At 42.6% G+C, this 23508-nt stretch overlaps 1 protein-coding gene and 1 non-coding gene across 12 annotated transcripts in view; one reads left to right on the top strand and one right to left on the bottom strand.

Moving 5' to 3' along the window:
* The window catches only part of pcdh15b (protocadherin-related 15b), a 1349261-nt gene that overhangs the window by 249267 nt on the left and 1076486 nt on the right, over positions 1 to 23508 (bottom strand). The gene's annotated exons all lie outside the window — the stretch shown is intronic.
* On the top strand, positions 20662 to 20860 carry LOC145354591 (U2 spliceosomal RNA). The gene has a single exon (XR_013888866.1). It is a non-coding gene; the product is annotated as a U2 spliceosomal RNA (small nuclear RNA).

Below are 23508 nucleotides of genomic sequence, written 5' to 3'. Positions count from 1 at the left end.
CAAAGCATCAATCAAGCATAATAAATGCAACAAAATCTACAATGGTCATCCATAAAACATCATTTTCACTGATAAGTTCATTGGGTTGAAATCTGTTGACCGAGACCCTGCTCAGTTGGCTTAGACAGGCACAACAAAGACATCTAAATTTAGTACAACTCTAATTTATTCAGAAGAACTAATTTAATCGAGATTTCTGAGAACGTAGAATAGAGAAGACTTATGGGATGTCTTACAGGCTCATCATGCGGTCAATCGGTGTGGTGAGCCAATGATTGGGCGAGAGGTGAAAAATCAGGTTTGAGCCCAATTTTTTGCTTCCTGAGATGTTTCTGGCCCTGTTCTGCCAACTAAATCGGCTTCATGCCTGGAAGAGGTGCAAAGCTGATTTCAATATTCAAAACTTAATTTAATTATAATTAGTGAGTCCCAGATGCTATCGTCCAGACTCATTTGCCCTTAGCTGCTTGCTGGTTGAGATTCTCACTGGCAAAAATCAGGTATGGTCTCCACCAATGCAGACAAGACATCATGGCCTCACCAGTGGGGACAGAGGCCATTGAAGTCTCTTGGATGGTTGGGGCGTGGGGTGGCTACAAAGTGTCCATTGTGCAATACCACCCTGGCAGCATCAAGGGGGAAGAAGCCTGATAGGGTGGGGCTTGACGGAGGCAGGGAGGAGACAAAGGGTGGAGAACTCCACACATGATGGAAGGAAAGGAGAGCTGGGGAGTGATCAGCTGGGCGGCGATTGTGGAGGAGCCATGTCCAGGGCAGTGATCAGGGAGGGATGGGGGGCCAAATGAACCAGGGCGACGATCGGGGGACTATGGGGGATGGAGAAGGAACAGTCTTGGGGCCAGGGGATCGACGTTTGGGAGAATAGGGGAGTTTGGCATAGGGAGCGATCGACAACAGGTCCCAATGTCCATGGGGTTGGGTGGATGAGTGATAGATCTCTCAACAGACTGTGTATACAATGTATTGAGAGATCAGGGCACATGCGCAATAGCACTCCTCGAACTCAGCAGCCAGCTTCCCAGCAAAATTAGGCTCCGCATCCTCGCCCTGCTGGTGAGAATTTCACTGTGGTTCTTTTCTTCAACTAAGTGCCATACAATTGTGGCTTGGAGCATGCCCAAAAAAGTGGGCATGATTCTTTGCCATTTTCAAGCTTGTTTGGCATTTAGAATTATTTTGGTAAGATCGCCCTTTCAGACTCACTATTGATATCTAGATATTCCCCACACTGGTGAAGGAACTGGCTAGGCTCCAGTCACTGAACATGGATATCTTCTTCTCTGAGCTCAGTGCTCAGGGTCCTCTTTCTGTAACAGTGAGTTGCAGTGTTCTCCGTATTGTCTGAGAGTCCTTGTCTCATTCAGAGTTAGTAAAGTGATCAACTGCCAAATGCCAGTGAAGTGAACAATATGGCAGTAAAGTGATCAGCCACAACAAGCCCTGATTTGCCTGTCAGGTTTCTCCTCTGGGCTCAAGATACCTTGCCGGCACCTTGCTGCTATAGTTGTCTATCCGCTGTTACAATCACATTCTGATACATTTTCTGCTAAAAATTGAATAAGGCCAGATAGCAGACACGTGGATTGTGATGCACAATTATCCCAAGAATGATCAAACTGATGCAAGTAACACACAAACTTCATACTGGCTTTACAGTGTGATGCCTGTGGTGTATGGCCAGGGTTATGTACGCTGCTGAGTGACTGTACGGTCAGCAGAAGAACAGTTATTTGTGAGGCCAACACCAATTAAAGTCAGCCTGAACTTCTTTAAAGCCAGAGTACATATCTTAAAGTGGAAGCTTCTGGGTACAGCAAGAGGTTGAGGAGATTGAGAAAGACTTATTGGGCAAGACAAAACTAAAGCAATGGAGCATCAGGTCAGATCAAAGTACCAGATGCAGTGGTGGAGGCCTTAGTCAAGGAGGTGAAAGGAAGGAGAGTTGTCCTATTTTGGCAAAAGGTCAGAAGGTCCTCCAGACAAGGCTTAGAAAGATATAGGGCGCAGTCTTGGATGTTGCTGACAGGAGTTTGGCCACAAGGATACAGTGTCAGTAAAAGTTGAATAAGCTCATATTTAAGTGGTCAAGATCAGTGAAATCTGCTTCAAATACCATCTCTTACCAAACTCCCACCTTGCTCAATGCACCACATTCCCCATCACTCATTCACTACAATCAAGACTCAAGCCTAACATTCATATGCTCCACCTCACCCTTTCACACATACTGCTATTGCAAGCCTCATACATACATCTCGTAGCTTCCACATACTTTCAGCTATTCTGCTACGACAGGCACATCATTCAAACACATTGCAATTAAAATCTCTGACACACCTTCTTCATTCTTGCAGAAATGCAACACACGACAAGGAGAAATGACAACAACACAGTCTTAAGATGTTCTTTTGCACTTTTTAATTTGCATTAGCAGTAGGTAGGTTTTTAATCACCATTCTCACTGATGATGTTGGAGGCTAGGCACAACCTGATGCCGTCAACCCCTTGAAGGAAACAGCGCTCGAAATTAATGGTGTGATCATTGTTATAAGAATGGTGCAATCAGTGTTGCTTAAACCATCCAGGATATTGGTACGGTCCTGCCTTTTAAAGTTTTGCAAGTCGAATTTCACTGGCATTCAAAGGAACGTAGAAACTAGGAGCAGAAGTAGGTAATTCAGCCCTTTGAGCCAGCTCCACAATATGATATGAAGTACAAGTTGCAGATGATGTAACAATGTACCTCTTGCTTTCCACCCACCCTCACCCTTTATGAATCTGTTTCTACTTGTGCCAGGGTACCTGATAAGAAAAGGTGGAAGTGTTGAGGCTGCAGGTCTGGTTTAAGAACATGGCAAAGTTGTTGCAGTCACCGTTCATTGCTGCGGTGGAGGTAGAACGGCTTTCTGAAGATCCTGGATGGGTAGTGCCTTATGTCGAGGGTCCTGCTCTTCCTACTTCTGTTGGCAGCTACTCCCCTCTGCGCCATCTCCATGTCGTGCTGCAGCCCAGGTTGAGATCCAACTACAGACCCATCTCTGGCAGCCTTCCAAATCCAACACCACTCCCTTCTGACCGAAGGAACTTGTGTCAACTCCCCCAGCCGTCCAGTACAAGGTGCTTCTACTAACTCTGTAGTAGCAAAAGAAAGCCAGCAGGACTTCAGCCACAAGTTGATGGGTGACTCCCCCTTTAAACAGCAATAGTGAGGGGTTTCCTAGCGCAGCTGAAAATATCTCAATGGAGTGTGTTTAAGAGGGTGTTTCTGTGGATCTAAAGGATGGAAAACTGAAGGAGAGAGTGTCAAATGTGTATTAGAAGTGAACTGATGTCACAATCTACCCAGTCTGCATATTTCTGATTCACGCACAGACTGCTTATACTATCGTCCTTCTAAACACACCATTCACATGCCTTGCTACAGAAATCATGGGAGAGGACCTCTCTCCATTTGTCTCATCTGCCCAATCCCCAAGGGGCCAAACTTTATGGCCTTTAACTGTTATTAAAATAGCCTACTCAATCATGTGAAATCCATAGTATATTATTTTAATAAAGGCATTAAAGTATTACACAGTGCAAGTCTGTAAGTAAGAACCAATAATTATCAAGCAGTATAAATCCTGTGCTACACAGATCCCCATGGAGAAACTATTCTATTAAAGATTTATTGAGGAAACTTGATGTAAAATCTTATCTGTCCTTTGGGTGTTGAAAAGCATTGAACATCCAATTAATAGCTTTTGAAGTGCAATCATGATTGTTTTGTAGGCAAACAAGGCAGACAACTTGCACACTGCGAAACCCCACAGACAGGAAATGAGATAAGTAACAAATTAATCTGTTTTCCTTCTAATGGTGCTGGTTGAGGAAGGAATAATGACCAGAATGTGGTGAAAGCTCCCTGCTCCTTCTCTGAAGGATGTCATGGGATCTTTTACAATCACTGAATCACCAGATAGGATGTTGGTTTAATGCCTCATCTGATGGACAGTACCTCCAACAAGGTAGCATTCTCTCCTTCAGCACTTTATTGATGGATACCAGCAGGTGGGGCTTGAATCCACAACACTCTGACATGAAGGACTGAGGGCTACCAAGTCAGCTAAGCCATATTGTAATCATAAACAACATTTGATTCTTTTATTTTATAACTCTTGATTTGCCTTTAATGAGAACGGTAGTTTAATCATGCTCAGTAGGTGAGAAATCATTTTTTTCAATAATTCGTTGATTTAAAGTTACATCAGAAACACTGTCACGCTGTAAGTTCCCAAAAGCCACCGAATAACATTGCTTTAATTCCATCGATTGGAAAGGCCACAGGAGTTTTATAACAGACAAGAAACAATCAATACGCTTCAAAAGCTGTGGTGAGACAGATCTTTAATGAAAAACAGTTACAAATCTGAAAACAGTATTGAAGTGCTGGTAAAGATTTAACCCTTTAATTACTTCTTTAAAGAACATAAATGTTTTTTTCTTTTCAGCCTACTGCTGGATCCCAGCACTGTTGTGGTTCTGAGTACTTCTGTTTCATTCATTCTTTCATGGGATGTAGGCATTACTGGTTGGGTTTACATTTGCTGCTCATCCCTAATTGCCCTTCAACTGAATGGCTTGCCAGGCCATTCAGAGGGCACTTAAGAGTCAACCACATTGCTATGGATCTGGAGCCACATGTGGGCCAGACCAGGTAACAATAGTAGACACACTTCAAGAGGTGCTAAATATTTCCTCGAAAAGCTATTCCTGTTAATTGGATATCTTTTAAATGCGTGTGGTGATGAGGGCTTCAATTACAATGGCTGTGATGTACAAGAAAATTAACAGTTCTCTTACCAGAACTGCTTTCCTAGGATTAAGACAGGTGCAAATTTCAGAGGCAAATGAACTTCATGCTTCGCACTTGACACACAGGGACGATTTTGCATAGATGACTGCAAAAAGTGGAAAAGGAAGTCCCACTGCCCGTCAATTGCACTGCCAACAATCTTTGGGTATAAAAATAAATCACCAGAAAATATGTTCTATAAAATAAAGGTGTATATTGATTCTATTTGCAACAGCATGCTTCCATCACCCAACAGTAAGCACTAATCCTTACTGCTAATTTCTCGCAGCAGGTTTGCAGTGAAATAAGATTAAGTAACAAATTACAATTTGCAGCCAGCACATTGTTCTCAGCAGGGTAGATTATGACTTGGGGTAATAATGTAACACAGGTCAAAGCGAAGCAGTAGCCTGCAATTGAAAGGTAAATTGTGGCCACAAAACTAGACTCCATAACAGCAGGTGGTGTTGGTTACACAGGAGGCTGGAGGGGTTGAAAATGACAGCAGATTTGCTTCCAGTTACTTTTAGCGCAGCAGACATTGTGCATCAATCTTGGGAGGGTGCTAATGCACTAGAAGCATAGAGAGTTGGCTGGTCACGTCATCACATACTGTCTAAAGCTGATTTGGCACACAACATGCCATTTTTAACCTTACAGATCTTTATTACCCTCAGGTGAGTATTTGTTCAGTTACACAGGGGGCTCCCCTCTTTTGACATTTAAATCCCAATTGTGAACACATTGGGCAGACCAGATCCTAGTTAGGATCTGGCCTGGTCGACTGTAATCAATTAAAGAGTATGACATGTGGAAGAACCAAGGGTAAGGAAATAAGCACAGACTCCAGGATTAAACTGAAATATCAAAATTACCATTACCAGAAAACTTGGACAAATCAAAACACAAGTAATAATAATTAAGTAGGTACACTGAACAAATAAAATAATGATTCTAAAGAGTGCAAGCTTCTGCCTTGAACTTAATCCAACTAGGCTTAGTCTAGCTTAACCTTTTTACTGTGGCTTTCACTTTGATAACGTTTTAAATATGTTCATACTATAGTGGGAAATTCTTTTTTCTCTGGGTCTGACTGCACAGGTCACAGCTCAGATTTATGGTATATTCCTACCAATATGACCTCCTGAATGAAGTATAGGTGCCACTAATTGTCACACGTCATGAGCCACCAGAGACATGTAAACACTCCCTTGGCATCCATTGCATAATTGGGCTTCTCTCTGCAGAGCTACTTGCTCCTCCCCACTTCTCTTGGACTGCCTCTTTTCCTCTCTAAACATACAGAGCTGAGTTCTGTGGTTACACACAAAAAGCTTGATGTCTCTGTAGAATCCAGGTCAGCTTCATGGTGGCACCATGATTAGCACTGCTGCCTCACAGCACCAGGGAACCGAGTTCGATTCCCAACTTGGGTCACTCTCTGTACGGAGTCTGCACATTTCCCCCGTGTTTGCGTGGGTTTCCTCTGAGGGCTCTGGTTTCCTCCCACAATCTGGAAGACGTGCTGGCTCGGTGCTATCTGTGGCCATGCTAAATTCTCCTTCACTGTACCAGGCAACTAGGTATTTTCACAGTAACGTCATTGCAGTGTTAATGTAAGTCTACTTGTGGCACTAATAAATAAACTTTAAACTATACTTACTTTTTAAAAACTCACCTTTTTTTTGTAACATGGCTCCACCTTCAGTAATTTTCTCCATAGCAACTTTGAGGGAGGAGTTTTCCTGTCCTGCCCGCCCTGGGAGCTGTCGCAGGTTGGGGCAGGGTGAAGGTGGACCATGCAAGGGTTCGTTGACCTTGGGCAGGATTTTCCGGTTTTGGGGTGAAAGCAGCTGGAAAATTCTGCCCCCGGGCTTTCTTGCTTCCGAAAGCCTCTTAAAAATTCAAGCACGATTTGTAAACGCACAGGCAGACTAAACCAAACTGAAAGTGACCAAGTCCTGATCCATCATAAAGTGAAATTAAAATTCTACATTCCTAACCCTTAATATAACCCATGATACAGACACAAAAGGCATAATCATGGGACTTTAAGGTGAGATGCTTTTGACTTTCTTTTGCCACAGCAGAGTCAGTGAAAATCCACAAACTGTGTTGTTGGAGGAGCTTTCAAAATTTGCTGCAGTCTGAAGAAAGGGGACTGGGCGTTTCCAAAGAGTTCCATGGAGTCTGAAAGCATCTGTGCAAATAGCCTGCTGCCACTCATGGGAGTTAAAGTCACAGTTGCTCTTGGCTTGTAGCACGATAGGGAAGGAACGTGAGTTTGCAGATGGAAGAAGCTCTCAATAGAAGTTCTATCCACCCACTGTCACTTTTTCTATTGCACAATAAGAAATGGCAAGGCACTTTGATCAATCAACCAATCATATTTAAGAATCCTCACAGATACAAACACATGGGATAAATGTAACCCTCAAAATGGGTGAACTGGAGTCGGATTAGATATGAGACTCATTCACAACATACCTCCAACATTCCTATTTCTTGGCTGAGTGGAGACATTGCAGAGGCAGGCAAATAACCTGTTCTCAGGAGGCTGTTTGTTAATTTAAATATTATAATTAGACTGGGAGCTCACATTTAATTTATTTTACAGTTTTAAGCACTGGCTGGCTTGATTTCCCAGACCTTGAAAGACCTGACAGCTTTAGGAAGGTGAAGACATCTTTGCGGTAGAGGGTAAATGCATTTTAACACAAATTGTGGGCCAGGAGGAACAGAAGTACTTCCACCTAGATCACCAATCTTACCTTCTTTCCTGCTCCCAGACCCAGATTTCCCATTGAATCCTTATTTTCCACAACAGTTCCCTCTGTTTTTCCAATGCTAACCACCCTCAAACTTCACCTCCTCCTCAATCCTTCACCCAAACGCATTTACAATAACATTCACATGTTTCTTACTTGACAGTTTCAGTCAATCTGGAGGCTTTATGACTCCTCCAGATCTGTTATAGAGTTACCGAGGTCTACAGCACAGAAAAAGGTCTGTTGGCCATCATGCCTGTACCAGTTAAAGGCAGACCACCTAACTAATCTAATCCCATTTTCCAGCACTTATAGCTTTGAGTGCGCAAGTGCGCATCTAAATACTTCTTAAATGTTGTGAAGGTCTTTGCTCCACCATCCTTTCAGACAGTGAGTTCCAGACTCCCAGCACCTCCTGGGTGAAAAAGTCTTTGTTCACATTCCCTCTAAACCTCCTGCCCTTCACTCAAATCTGTGCCCCCTAGCCATTGATCCCTCCACCAAGGGGAAAAGTTTCTTCCTGCCTACACTCACTATGCTCCTCATAATTTTATACATCTTAATCATGATCGCCCTCAGTCTCCTGTGCTCCAAAGGAAAACAATCCCAGTCTATCCAACCTCTCTTCATAACGAAAACTCTCCAGCTTAGACAACATCCCAGTAAATCTGTTGTTTTCCTCAACAGTCATACAATGGAAAAGGAAATTATCCATAGGGTGATGACTTCCTTCAGGCCTTACACAATGGTGCGCTGAAAACTCACAGGTGCCAAGGTAATGCCAAAGGGTAAACAGCTGAAGCAGAATCTGCCAAATGGGATGATAAAAGTTGTCAGCAGCTAAGGTTTCTCATCTAACAGGACCTGCCAGCAGCCTCTGCTGACATCAAGTTTTGAGAACATTGTGCGCTTTCAGAGTTTGATGAAGCTGTCATCCACCAGACACTGAGTGGATTTCCTTGGCTCGTGCCTTGTGGTGTTATGTCAGATTGATACAGACACAAATGGACCAGTTTGGATTCAGAACTAGGACCATCAAGGCACACCATTCTATTAGCTGAATGACCAAGGGGATGACCCCCAGCTTGGTCATTACATCAAGATGCTGCTTTATTTGCTTCTTAAGCAGATGCAGCATTTTCCACGGTGTAAGCAAGTACACGTTTGGCATCATTTATCAGTTGTATGCTGAACACTGCCTTTCCAAAACCAGAACCTTACTGGTTAATCTCGTCTTTTGGATGAGGTCGAGGTCAACACAAGCATTTCCGCATGGAAGAAGAAAGACTTGGTAGCGGAGCACAGATAACACCTTCCATAGCTATTTGTTTTTATATTGAAGCATTGCTTGCACAGTATCTTTGACCTGGAGCTTGATGAATCCTGTGTTGTAGATAGTTTCAGACGTTGTTTCGCTCGTCATGGTTCCTTATCTGACAGGGCTGTCACACCAGCTCCTCTGTCCAATTTAAAATTTGTGAGGTGGCCATTCACAGCATTTCAAAATGTGAATCCGAGACCCTTGATTTCTTCTGAGAAGCAAAGTGGCAAAGGAAAGGTTTATTTATTATTGTCACAAGTAGGCTTATATTAATACTGCAATGAAGTTACTGTGAAAATCCCCTAATTGTCACATTCTGACACCTGTTTGGGTACACTGAGGGAGAATTTAGAATGGCCAATGCGCTTAATTAGCATGTCCTTCAGATGTGTTGGTTAAATGCACTGACGATGCTAAATTCTTTCAGAATGGTGCTCACTGTTCACCTTGTAAAAAGCTGTCCACAAAATTTTTGTAGGCGCTAGCATGCAGACTTCAACCATGAAATTGGTTTTGGTAGCACCCATTGTTTGGGACAACAGATGACATACGAGGAGGAAAATGGCACTGATGCATCCAAGCATACATCTGCTGCATTCTGTCAGACACCAGTTTGAGGCAATAGAGCATGTAGCTAATGCCTGCCAGAGGTACTCGATGCAGGCAGGCGTCTGATGCAAATCAGCACACAGCACTGACTTAACACCAGCAGAGTTATTCTAGGGGTCAAAGGTCTAGGTAGCACATGCTCTTAAATTTTCACATCTGAACACTTAAGAGAGCTCAACCAATGCTATTGAAAAAGAACACCAACTTCTTGCAAGGCACCTGCTGATTTCTTCTGGCTCATCAATAATACCAGTGTTTGGTGTTTTCCATAGGTGCTTCAGGTCACAAAAGTCGACAGGGAGTAGTGTGCCAGGTACTTTGAGGCTTTTGTTCGTTTCAAGGGTTTTGCACAAACTAGTTATTTTCAGACACTGGTGCATAGCTATGCCTTCCCTTGGAGGCCACACAGAGTGGGATTGGCTATTAGATGAGGGAAGAAGAGCAGTGGGAGAAGGACTCTCAGCCAGTGACCATATCCACCAAGGGTGTTCAACCAGCAATTCCCCTACACGAACCTCAGCGAAGAACAATGTGTTCTTCACCTCACTAAAGACATTATCACACTGTCACATGCTACAGCCACAACTTCAATCTCAATGCAGGGTAAGGGCTGTATTGCCTGTGGGTGTGAAGGTGACCGAGGTGGTTAACTTTTATGTGTCTAGCTCCTTCTAGGCTGGAAATGGAGAAACTTGCAGTGTTTCATCAATTGCTACTATTCTGTAAGACAGGTCACTGATGCTCTCAATTGAAAGAGAGCTAGCCACACTTCATTTCTGTTTGCCAGAGACAAGCAGGCAGAGCAAGCACGCAACTTTACTAGAATTTCACGTTACCCCATGGTGAAGGATACCATTGACTGCACAGACTTTGCAGGCTCTTGGCCAACATTTACTCTTCAATCATCATCGTGAAAAACAAATGAGCTAGTCTTTTATTTTATTGCCATTAGTGGGGCCTTGCTGTGTGAAAAATGGCTTACTCTACAAAACAGTTTCGAGGCTTAACAGGTACTTCATTGGCTGTGAAGTACTTTTTATCCAAGTCATGTAAATATATAAATATCCATTATGGAACAACTGGTTCATTCTTTCCTTTTCTTAAAATGGTGTACATAAATTTTAGGAGCAAACAGGAAGCGCATTTTTTCCATTTACTAATTTTCAAGAAAAGTAGATTTGGATTTAAAACAATGATTGTTCCTTTATGTTCGAGTGTACTTTACTTTTGGAGAAATATTTGGACCTCGATATTGCAGGTGATTGTGCTAATCCTGACCTGATAATATATTATGATGACGACACCGACACCTGAAATTGCATGATATTCCTTTGTCTCAGTTCATAGGCACAAAATTTGACTAAAATTCTAAAAATAAACATGCATGTTAAGCAGACAGCCAGGAAGCAGATATTGAAAGAAAAATACCCCACAGCCGTTAAATGATAAGCTACTAAAATCAAAAATTTAAATTTCACACATAATAACAGATGGCAGATGTAAATTATAAGCCCAACTACGATTTAGTCTGTTCCTGCACACACACAACTAAAACCAGCAAGGGACCCATATACATCTGTACATCATCTCAACCATCTGTTATTCTGTGAAACCTGCATAAGAGAAACTTTGTGCCCTGTCCTTGCTTCCAGTAATAAAAAATAATTCATGTTGTGTCAGTACGAGTCCACTGAACAGGTGAGGAGATTGTTAATTAAGAAAAATGGTCACATGACGTTGCAGCAAAATTTGATTTGCTTGTTTCTGGAAAAAGATTTGTTTGTTTTTTTTCCTTTGTTTTATTGATTTAAATCACAGATTGTGGTGTGACTCAACAGACAGACATTATATTAACACTGTTTGGTCTATATTCATAATCATAAGTTTGTTTTAAAAATCATAAGTTTAAATTCTCGTAAAGTTAGTTTAATGGTATATAGATAACAATAAAGAGTGAAGACAGGGCAACTCAGTGGCATCAGATGCACATCCCCTTTCCATGTGGGAAATCCAGGACACTTTCTGTGTCCTGGGCAACTATCTATGCATGAAGTGGACTTCAAATAGCCAGAGTCGTCCAAACTCCAGGTTACGGAACTTGAGCAGCTAGTATCAATGTAATGCATATTTGAGATTGAAATTTCATGGAGAACACCTTATCCTGCAGCTTAAGGTGTGCAGGTAGAGTGGGAATGGGTGACTGCCAGACAACCAAGACCTTGACAGGTCAAAACCCCTTAGTGCATTTCATTCTCCAATCAGCATTCAGTTCTGAACACAGGTGAAGGTGAATGCCAGTGTTGTAGCTGTACTGGTACTGCTTAGCTAGAGGGGAAACAGTTTGGCAGCAGAAGTCTTCGGTGAGATGAAGTCAATACCGACAGCCTTTGCAGTATCCAGTGCCATCAAGTGTTTCTTGATATCATGTGAAGTGAATCAAAGACTGGCATCTGTGATGGTCACAAAATGGGCCTTTCGCTTGGCTGAATATACTTGTGAATACTTCAGCCTTATCTTTTGCACTGATGTGCTAGGCTCCCCATCACTGAAGATAGGGATATTTGTAAGACCTCCTCCTCAAGTTGGTTATTTCATTGTCCACCAACATTCATGGTGGGATGTGGCAGGACTGAAGAGCTTTGGTCTGATAATGTTGGTTGTAGGTTTGCTTGGCTCTCTTTATCACATGATGCTTCCACTGTTTGGCATGCCAGTAGCCCTGTGTTATAGCTTCACCAGGTTGACACCTCATTTTTAGGTATGCCTAGTGCTACTCTTGGCATGCTCTCCTGCACACTTCATTGAACCATGGATGATCCCTAGCCTTGATGGTTATGGCAGAGTGTGAAATGAACCAGGACATGAGGTTACAGATTATGATTGAATACAATTCTACTATTGTTAATGGTCCATCGCTAAAGGCCGAGTTTTGGATTTGTTCTCAATCTATTCCTTTTCGCATGCTCGTACTGTGACACAGCACGATTAAGGGCATCAAAAATAGAAAATGCTGGAAAATCTCAGCAGGTCTGACAGCGTCTGTGGAGGCAATGTTTCGAGTCTGGATGACCCTTCATTAGAGCTGGGTATATTTGGTGTGAAAACAGGTTCTATCTCCAAAAGGATCGTGGAATGGTCACCCCTTCCTATTGTCATGCGTTTCTAATTTTTTCCACAATTCTTCATATTCTTCAATTCCCTGAGAGACCAAAGATCTCTTTAGCCCAAGCTTAAATGTATTCAATGATGGAGCAGCCCCAATACCTTGGGTCAAAAATTCCAAATCACAACTCTGAGTGAAGAAATCTTTTCTTCATCATGGTCCTAAATGCTTTCAAGTCAAACTTTGTTGCCATGTTTTAGGTTCCATGACCAGAGGGAACAATCATTCCACATCCAACCCATCAAACCCCTTCAGAATCTTGTATGTCTTGATGAGATTTCTTTTCATTCTGCTAAACTCCAGAGAATCTCGGCCTAATTCACTCAGCCTCACATCATTGGACAATCCCACGACCCCAGGATCAATCTAGTGAACCTTCGCTATACCCCCTCCAATGCTAATATATCCTTTATTAAATGTGAGGATCGAAACTTCATATGGTACTCCAGATGTAGTCTCATCAAAACCCTGTATGATTTTATCAAGACTCCTTTATTCTTGTCGTCCACTCCCCTTGCAATAAAAGCCAAACATGTTATTTTTGCATTACTAATTGCTTGCTGTATCTGCACGTTAATTTCCTGCATTAATTGTATGAGCACTCCCAAGTCTCTTTGAACACTAGCTCTTACAATTTCATACCTTTTAAAAATATATTCTACTTCTCCATTCTTACAAACAAAGTGATTGATTTCAAACTTCGCCAAATTACAGTTCATTTGCCATCTTGTTGCCCACTCACTTAGCCTGGCCATATCTATTTTTGAAACCTCTCTTTGTCCTTCCCAAAGCTCATCATTCTATTTGGCTTTTTATCATTAGCAAACTTTGATATGTTACACTCTGTCTCTTCACTCGAGTCATTAATACAGATTCAAAACAGCAGAGATATAAATACTGATCCCAGCGGGGCTCCAATATTCAGAGCTTGCCAACTTAAATGCCTCATTTATGCCCACTCTTTGCTTCCATTCCATTAACCAATCGTACTACATGATAATGTATTGCCTTCAATTCCAGGAGCCCTTATCTTGCCTATTAACTATTTGTTTGGCACTTTTCGGAAATCTGGGTATATACATCTATTGGTTCCCCATTATTTACCTTACTAGTTACATCCTCAAAACCTCTAATAGATTTGTCAAACAGGATTTCCTGTCAGCAAAACAATTGTTTTAATCCTCAGACTACTTCCCAACCTCGATCTCCTTGCAATCATTTTTTAGTAATGGCCATTAATTCTAAATGATTTATCTCCATTTGTGCCACTAATTCAACTATTACATCGCATTCAGTAACTTTTTACTTCCGCTCCCTGCACTGACCTTACTCACCAATGTACATTTTTGTTAAATTCTCTGTCCCTTCCATCTCCGTCCCATTCTGCTTGTCTTTATACATTGCTACACTCACCTCAACATTTTTCTTTAGATTTCTAAACCTCCTTTCACCTGAACCACTTGGCTCACCCACATGTTAATTTCAGAGTCCTATCCACGGACTTCGCTGTACAGTGTAAGCAGAGCCCATCTCAAGAGAAAAGCTCATGCTTCCCTCAGTACTGATGCCAGATATGGCAGCAGTACGGGAAGGAATGCATCTAAAATGCTGAGGGAGGCAAGGGCGGAAATTATGGTGGCTTTGACCATAATACTCCAGTCCTTCCTTTGACAAGGGAGTGTTATCCAAGAACTGGAGAATTTAAAATGTCACGTTCCTGTTCAAAAAGGTTGTAAGGATAAACCCAGCAAATATAGGTCAGTCATTTTTAACCTCAGTGGTGGGGAAGCTTTCAGAGATGATAATCCAGAAGAACATTAACAGTCACTTGGATAAATGTGGATAAACTAGGGAAAGCCAGAAGAGTTTTTTTAAGGCACTTTCTAAATGTTAACTCATTTAATTGAGCCTATGAAATAGAGGTGATAATGGCAACATGGACTCAGCAATAGGAAGCAAAGTAGCAGTGAGCTGATGTTTTTCAGACTAGAAATAGGTACACAATGAGGTTCCCTAGGTTTCGATACCAGGACCATTGCTTTCTTGATGTAGGTTAATAGCCTAGACTAGGTGTGAAGGGCACAATTTCAATTTTTACAGTTGACATGAAACTTGGAATTTGGTGGTGAACTGTGAGAAGGACAGTGATAAACTTCATGAAGATACAGAAAGGTTGGTGGAATAGGCAGAAATGTGGGATGTGCAATTTAATGCAAAGACCTGTCAAGTATTGCACTTTGGTAGGAAGAACAAGGAGAAACAATGCAAATATAGAGCACAATTTTAAAGGAAGCACAGAGAATATGTTCACAATTCATTAAGGGTGAGAGAGCAGCCTCAGCATTAAGGGACAACCCTTTGGAACTGAGATGAGAAGGGATTTCTTCAGCCAGAGGATGGCGAATCTATGGAATTCATTGCCACAGAAGGTTGCTGTGATGACTGTACATGACCTGTTTGTGAACACAACTCCTCATTTACCTGATGAAGGAGCCTGAGACTCCAAAAGCTTGTGCAAATAAACCTGTTGGACTTAGGCCTGATGCCCTGATGACTTCAGCCAGGCTAATGAGGTTGGCTGACTAGAGAATGAACTATCTGATGAGTCCTACTGCCCTTGTGATTCAATCACACTAGTGGCTGTATCTTGGAAAAGTAATGTCTGGCAATCTGGAAACACGGGTTCAAATCCCACCAACAGTGACAGGTGAAATTTTGCAAAAAGAGGTACCTGATGAGTCCTAATTGATGGTTCAATCAGGGAGCCTCACGCTCCCAGCCTGCATTTAACAGGGAGCAACTGCAGAGCTGGCTGTATACAGACGTATAGCTTGGTCCCTTAGAGGATGAGAAGGGGGACTTAGTGGTAGGGGATGGGGATATGGCGGAGGTCTTGAATAACGTTTTTGTTTTGGTCTTCACGGAGGAGGACGTGAATAATTTGTCGGATGTTAGAGATGGAAAGGTGGTAGGACTGGAGGGTCTCGATGACATTACTGTTACTAGAGAGGCGGTGCTCGACAGACTGGAGGGGCTGATTGTGGACAAGTCCCCAGGACCGGATGGAATGCATCCGAGGGTCCTGAAAGAAATAGCGGAGGTGATAGTGGATGCCTTGGTGGTTATTTTCCAGACGTCGCTGGATTCCGGGGAAGTGCCGGAAGATTGGAAAACGGTTAATGTTACGCCGTTGTTTAAGAAGGGTGCCAGGCAAAAAGCGGGGAATTATAGGCCTGTTAGTTTAACGTCTGTTGTAGGTAAAATGTTAGAATCCGTCATCAAGGAGGAAATAGCCAGGCATCTTGAGGGGAACTGCTTGATAGAGCAGACGCAGCACAGTTTCCTTAATGGGAAGTCGTGTCTGACAAATTTACTGGAGTTCTATGAGGATGTGTCTAGGGCGGTGGATAGAGGAGAGCAGGTGGATGTGGTCTTTCTTGATTTTCAGAAGGTGTTTGACAAGGTACCTCACAAGAGGTTATTACAGAAGGTCAGAGGGCATGGAGTTGGGGGTAGGGTGTTAGCGTGGATAGAGGACTGGTTGTCAAATAGGAGGCAGAGAGTGGGGGTCAATGGGTGCTATTCGGATTGGCGGATGGTGACTAGTAGAGTGCCCCAGGGGTCGGTGCTGGGGCCTCAGCTATTTACCATTTATATAGATGATCTGGAGGAGGGAACCGAGTGTAGGGCGTCAAAATTTGCTGATGACACCAAGATTGGTGGAAAGGCAAATTGTGCGGAGGGTGGGGAAAGTCTACAGAAGGATCTAGATAGGCTGGGCGAATGGGCCAGGAAATGGCAAATGGAATTTAATGTTGGTAAGTGCGAGGTGGTCCACTTTGGTAGGAATAATGGTAAGAAGGATTATTACTTACGTGGAGAAAAACTGCAGCAGGCGACGGTGCAGAGGGACCTCGGGGTCCTTGTGCATGAGTTGCAAAAACCCAGCTTGCAGGTGCAGCAGGTGGTCAGGAAGGCGAATGGGATGCTGGCCTTCATCGCGAGGGGGATTGAATATAAAAGTAGGGAGGTCTTGCTGCGGCTGTATAGGGCATTGGTGAGGCTGCAGCTGGAGTACTGTGTGCAGTTTTGGGCGCCGTACTTACGCAAGGATATTTTGGCCTTGGAGGGAGTGCAGAGGAGGTTTACTAGGCTGATGCCGGAGTTAAGGGGGTTGAGCTATGAGGAGAGGCTGATTAGATTAGGCTTGTACTTGTTAGAGTTTAGAAGAATGAGGGGAGATCTCATTGAGACGTATAAGATGATGAATGGGATGGATAGGATAGAGGTGGAGAGACTCTTCCCGCTCAGAAAGGATAGTAGGATTAGGGGGCATAGCCTCAAGATAAAGGGGGGGCGGTTTAGAACAGAGTTGAGGAGGAACTTCTTCACTCAAAGGGTGGTGAATCTCTGGAATTCTCTGCCCGTTGAAGTGGTGGAGGCTGCCTCGCTAAATATTTTCAAGACGCGGGTTGATGGGTTTTTGATGAGAGAGGGGATTAAGGGTTATGGGGAGAGGGCGGGAAGGTGGAACTGAGCCACGACAGATCAGCCATGATCTTATTGAATGGCGGGGCAGGCTCGAAGGGCTAGTTGGCCTACTCCTGCTCCTATTTCTTATGTTCTTATGTTCTTAAATAAATTTGATGACGGGACTTTTGTCTCCATGGAGTTATTACAGCTGTGAAGGCCTGCTCATTGAGGATGTTTAAGAGAGAGATAGATAGGTTCTTGATTGGTAAAGGGATAAAGTTTAAAGTTTATTTATTAATGTCACAAGTAGATTTACATTAACATTCAATGAAGTTACTTTGGAAATCCCCTAGTCGTCACACTCGGCTGCCTGTTCAGGCACACTGAGGGAAAACTTAACATGGCCAATGTACCTAACAAGCACCTATTTTGGATCAAGGGTTACTAGGGAAAAGTGGGAGAATGGGGTTGAGAAACTTATCAGCCATGATTGAATGGCAGAGCAGACTCGATAGGTCGAATGGCCTAATTCTGCTCTTATATCTTATGGCAGTCTGAGAAAGTAAATAAAAAGGCTTTATAAATAAAGGCATGCAGTACAAATGCAAGGAAGATATGATCAACCTTTATGTCACACTACCTCAACCTCATCTGAATCACTGCGTTCAACTAATGATGCTATATCATCCGAAAGACATGCTGGTTAGGTACACTGGCCATGCTAAATTCTCCCTCAATATACCCGAACAGGCACCAGAGTGTGGCGACTAGGGGATTTTCACAGTAACTTCACTGCAGTGTTAATGTAAGCCTACTTGTGAGGCTAATAAATACATTAAAACTAAACCAAACACAGCGCTTTCGGATAGATTTGAAATCTTTAGAAATGACGCAGAAAAGATTTACGAACATGCTTCCAGGAATGAGTGGCTTCAGCTGTGTGAATAGATTGAAGAAGTTTCTTAGAGAAGAGAATGTTGAGAGCAGTTTCGACAGAGGAGTTCAAAATCACGAGAGGATAGACTAAATAGAGAGAATCTGCTTCCATCGGTACAGGGTTGAGAACCAGAGGACAATCGATTTAAGGTGAAGGACAAAAGAACCATGGGCAACACGACGAAAGATCTTTCTTATGCAATAAGTGGCAAGGAACAGAATTGAGTGGAAGAATATTCATTGTGGATAATTGAAAAAAAAATCATTATTCATGAAATCAGGCAAGCAACTGAGATCCATGCATAGTAATCCACTTTAATTTTCAATTCAATAAATTCAATTGTGATGTATTGTACAGTGTCAAACAATAATATTTCATGACATGAAATATAAATTGCATTTAAAATGTTGCTGTGACTTTTTATGTCATATTCCAAATTAGTTTTGAATTAATACGAGGAATTGTCTGTTATGCATCAAGGAGAGAAGGTATCCATTTTAAATCAAAGAAAGGCAATTTGAAATATTTTCTAAATGGTGTGTGACTGGAAACTGTAAAAAGAGCGAAGGGATTCAAGTGTCCAAATGCGCAAAGCACTAAAAGCCTTCCCCAGATACAAAAATAAATAAAAAAAACAAATGAAATGTTGGCCTACATCTCAAGGGGCTGCAGCGTAAAAATGAGAAAGTGATGGTTCAGTTGTACAGATTCTTAATCAGGCCTCGTGGGGAGTATTTGAGCAGTGAAGCTCAAGAATGATGGAAAATACGGCACATATTCCTAAGAATGATATTCTGGCTTAGAGCATTAAATTATGAGGACAGGGTGATTTAATCAAGGGCTTTTAAAAGATAATGGGATATAAACTGCTTCCTGGTGCTTAGGGCCAGAACAACGGGGGCATAATCTTACAGTGACAGACATGCTATTTAAGAGTTTTTTAAAAAAGCACGTTTTTACACAAAACACCATGCAAGTCTGGAATTTTCAATGCCAGATGATGGACAAATTATAATTTTCAAGACGAAGGTAATAGATTTTTATTCAGTAAAAGGGCAATATGGGCCAAAGGTGGCTGAAGCAGAGTTGGGGTACACATCAGACATGATGCAATTGAATAGAGTAGCAGGTTCAAGGGTTGATTGGCCTCCTCTGGTTCCCATGTTTGGAAATCCAGGTTAAGTTTTAATGCAGTTGAACAAATTTTAGTTTAAGTGCGCAGGGCAGAACTTTCCCAGCTGGGTGGGGATGGATTCCTTCGCATGCGGTTTGGGAAAGCCATGGAAGCTGAATCAGGTCAGGGTCCTCATGTCAGCCTGCCCTCTTCTGGCTTTTCCCGGGGCAGGATTAAAGTTTAAAGGTAGGGTTGAGGTGAGCAGTTAAGAAAGCAACTGAGACCATGAGTCCTTGATTCCCCAGCCAAATGACCATTTCCTGACCTGCTAGCAACTTGTCAGGTCATCAGCATTATTGGCTGTCCCTCGATTCGAGGATGCCATCTATTCAGGGTCACATGTTTCTGCCACGGTCATGCAGACTCCACACGGTCACCCAAGTTGGGATTCGAACCTGGATCCCTGGCGCTATGAGGCAGTAGTGCTAAGCACTGTGCCACCAATGTTTTGATGACCAGGTGTGGGTTGATGTGAGGTTTGTTTTGGCAACGTTCAAGGACAAGCTATGCTTCTTAAATACAGAACTGAAGAGATAAAGAGTGGTTGCAAATCTGGTAAAGAGTGGACAATGAAACTGCTGCCATCTGCCAGCTATAGATCATGTATGTCTATGGTGATTAGTTTGATTTTTGCAAGGTTGGGACTGAAATTAAAGTGTTTTCCATCCAGATTGTATTTAATACTCACACCAGAAGACCATTGCTCTTTGATGAGGTGAATAGCTACTGTCAGGCTCATTGTAAATGGTATGGTGACTATCACCTGACCTTGCTTGACCCTGGCCTGGATTTTGAAGGTATTTGTTTCAGATCTCCTGTTCATGACAGTTGCAGTTATATCATCATGAGGCAACTATAGGATTGTGATACAGTTTACTCGACATGTTTGGAGCACACTCCACAAAACCTCATGGTTTATTGAGTCAAAGGCCTTGGCTAAGGTGGATGCAATGGAGAGTTCCTGGTGTTGTTCTCACACTTTTTCTTGGACTTGTCTGGCAATAAAGACCATTTTAGAGGCTGCTCTGGAAGGTCTAAAGCCACACTGTGTCCCTGGGAGGATTTCCCCCGGCACAGGAAGTAGGTGACTCAGGAGAATGTGTGTCAGAATTTTCCCTGTTATGGACAAGAGGAAAAGTGCTCACTGCAGGATTTATCTGCCTGCTTTAAAGCAGTTACAAATATTGCATTCCTGAAATTAGGGGGAGCTATCTTTCCTCCAGAATTCATAACACAACTACATGGAGTCTTGATGTGACAGAAGCTCACCAGATTTGAAGATTTCAGCTGCAAAGCCAGCATGGCTGCAGACCATGCTGTTTTTCATCTGTTTGATCACTGATTGCAGCTCTTCCATCAAGATCGCTTCTCGGCCTTTTGGCTAAGATCAAGTGTAGTATCGACATGCTGCGCTTGGTTGAAGTCATTAGGTTGCATTTCGGCTTCATTTGAAGCAATTTTTAAAAGCAGCATCTTGGCCTTTTGGCTAAGATGCAAATGAGATCAAGCCTTGGAGGAGGAGCTATACCTACTCCAATCAGCTTGGATCATGTAGCTCAAGCCCAAGACAGGAAGTGAGAGCCCTGTCTTGTCAGCTTGGATCGGGACTGTCCCAACTTGTTGAGACTCTGAATTGGACTTGATTGGATTGAAAAACAAAAAAAACAAGAGGCGTTCACACATGGATTCTACTGCAGGGTATAAGGGGATAACCAGGTGTACCAGCTGCCATTGCAGATTCATGGTGAAGAAGTTGCTTAAAAAGTTTGTTCCAAAATTGATAGATGACATAATTCCCATCTTTAAGCAAAACTGAAGACAAGAAGAGGATTTTAGATGGACTAGGTTATTTCAAGGAAGTGACAAGATCAAGAGTGGGGGCTTGTAAATCTGATACAGAATGAATATCTGTATTCACACAGATGAATACATCTGTCAAATGCCAGCTGTAGATCGAGTCATAGAAATTTACAGCATGGAAACAGACCCTTCGGCCCAACTTGTCCATGCAACCTTTTTTCTTAAAGCCCCTTAGCTAATCCCAATTGCCCACATTTGGCCCATATCCCTCAATACCCATCGTACCCATGTAACTATTTAAATGCTTTTTAAAAGTTAAATTGTACCCACCTCTACTACTACCTCTGGCAACTTGTTCCAGGCAGTCATCACCCTCTGAGAAAAAATTGCCCCTCTGGACACTTTTGTATCTCTCCCCTCTCACCTTAAACCTATACCCTCTAGTTTTCGACTCCTCTATCTTTGGGAAAAGATATTGACTATCTACCTTGTCTATGCCCCTCATTATTTTGTAGACCTCTATAAGGTCACCCCTCAGCCTCCTACGCTCCAGAGAAAAAGGTCCCACGTATGATTATGGTGATCAGTTTCGTTTTCGCATGGATGGATCTGAAATTTAATAGTTTTCCATCCAGGGTACACCAGAAGACAATTTGTCTTTGATGAGCTGAATAGTTATGTCAGGTCCATTGTAAATAGTATTGTGGCTATAACCTGACCTTGCTTGATCCTGGTCTAGATTTTGAAGATATTTGTTTCAGATCTCATGATGGTCAGTGTATTTTTGGATCTCGTGGGCTCTCTGCTCCAACCACATGTCCTTCATCTTCCAAATTTGGCTCTGGATGCCAGACGTGAGTTGTTGGAATGCTGCTTTTTTGACTCACCCCTTTGGGTCATTCTGCCAGACAATGGAGGCTACTTGTTTTTTTCCCAGGAGGTCACATATTTCAGCCTTGCTTTCATTGAACCAGTCCTGGTGATGATCAGGCTTGAACCAAATGGTCTGGACACAGGAGTAGTACAACTGATTTTATTTGATCCCACTCTTCGGGAATTGAATCAGATGTGTGAAGATTTCCTAGATTAGTCATAAATTGCATTTGGAATTCCTGTCTTTGGTTGAGCCTTCTTAAGGCTGAGACACTGAACTGCCTTAGCTGCAAGATCTGTTGACCTGTGGAGAGTGCTGGGTCTGGCATGTGTAGGTGTAATGCCACTCACCTGTCCTGTCCTGGGTTCTCCGAAGGTGCTGGATCCTTCTTGTGCATTGTTTCCATGTTGGAGGGAGCATACAATTGCTATCGATTTCCACACTCACTTCCATCCATACCCATATGTTTGGAGATGTTGTCCCCTTCCACTTGTTGTTGGGAGAGCTCACCTCATGGCAGCACCTCATGTCCTGCAGAAGATCCTCCAGAGAATAGAAAGAGGCCTAGGAAGCAGCCTTCTCAAGTCTCTCCATTTTTTAATTGCTACACCTTCAAAAATCCAAATGCCATTGTAACCCATGGCAATGTCCCTCTCATTAGAGATCCTTCCTTTGACAGAACGGATGTGTCATTCCACCCTCCCAGCCTAACTGGATGGGGAACGCAGTGGTTAAATGACAAATAGTTTCCTCTAAGTGCAACAGCTGGGTACTAAATTCAGTGATTTGGTTTCCCAATCTGAACATGCCTTTGCCATTCTGCCAGGAGCTAAGGAGGAAAGATTGCCCCCATAGTTTCCTCCTATTATACCAGGTGCACTGGTATTAATACAATTTATCTGCTATAAAGGATGGAGGGCAAGTCATGAGAAAACATATTAGAACAAGCAAGATATGTCTTTTATCATAATATATTTAATCAATCAATTCAAAAGCATGTTAAATGGTCCCATTGTGGCACAGTGGTTAGCACTGCTGCCACACAACACCAGGGACCCAGGTTTGATTCCCGGCTTGGATCACAGTCTGTGCGGAGTCTGCACGTTCTCCCGGTGTCTGCATGTGTTTCCTCAGGGTACTCTGGTTTCCTCCCACAGTCCAAAAGGCATGCTGGTTAGGTGGATTGGCCATGCTAAATTCTGCCTCAGTGTACCCGAACAGGTGTCAGAGTGTGGCAACTAAGAGATTTTCACAGTAACTTCATTGGGATGTTCATGTAAGCCTGTTTGTGACATTAATAAATAACCATTGCTCATTGCACAGGACATGTTGATGGAGTGTATTCATTTCAGAACTGTGGAGAAGCACAAATGATAACAGCACCATCTGAAAGATTTGTGACAACTTGCATGAGAATGTTTCTACCTCCCATTATTCATCTCTAGTATATACTTAAATATTGCAACAATGATAACTAGCATTAGATCTACTGAAAAACTGACACACTTAGTGTTATAAACGGAACCTCTGTGTT

This window comes from Carcharhinus amblyrhynchos, chromosome 17, assembly GCF_965287045.1.
Source record: "Carcharhinus amblyrhynchos chromosome 17, sCarAmb.v2.hapA, whole genome shotgun sequence".
In the NCBI taxonomy this organism is placed as follows: domain Eukaryota; kingdom Metazoa; phylum Chordata; class Chondrichthyes; order Carcharhiniformes; family Carcharhinidae; genus Carcharhinus; species Carcharhinus amblyrhynchos.
The sequence above is the reverse complement of the archived record's forward strand: the minus strand, read 5'-3'. Positions and strand labels throughout refer to the sequence as shown.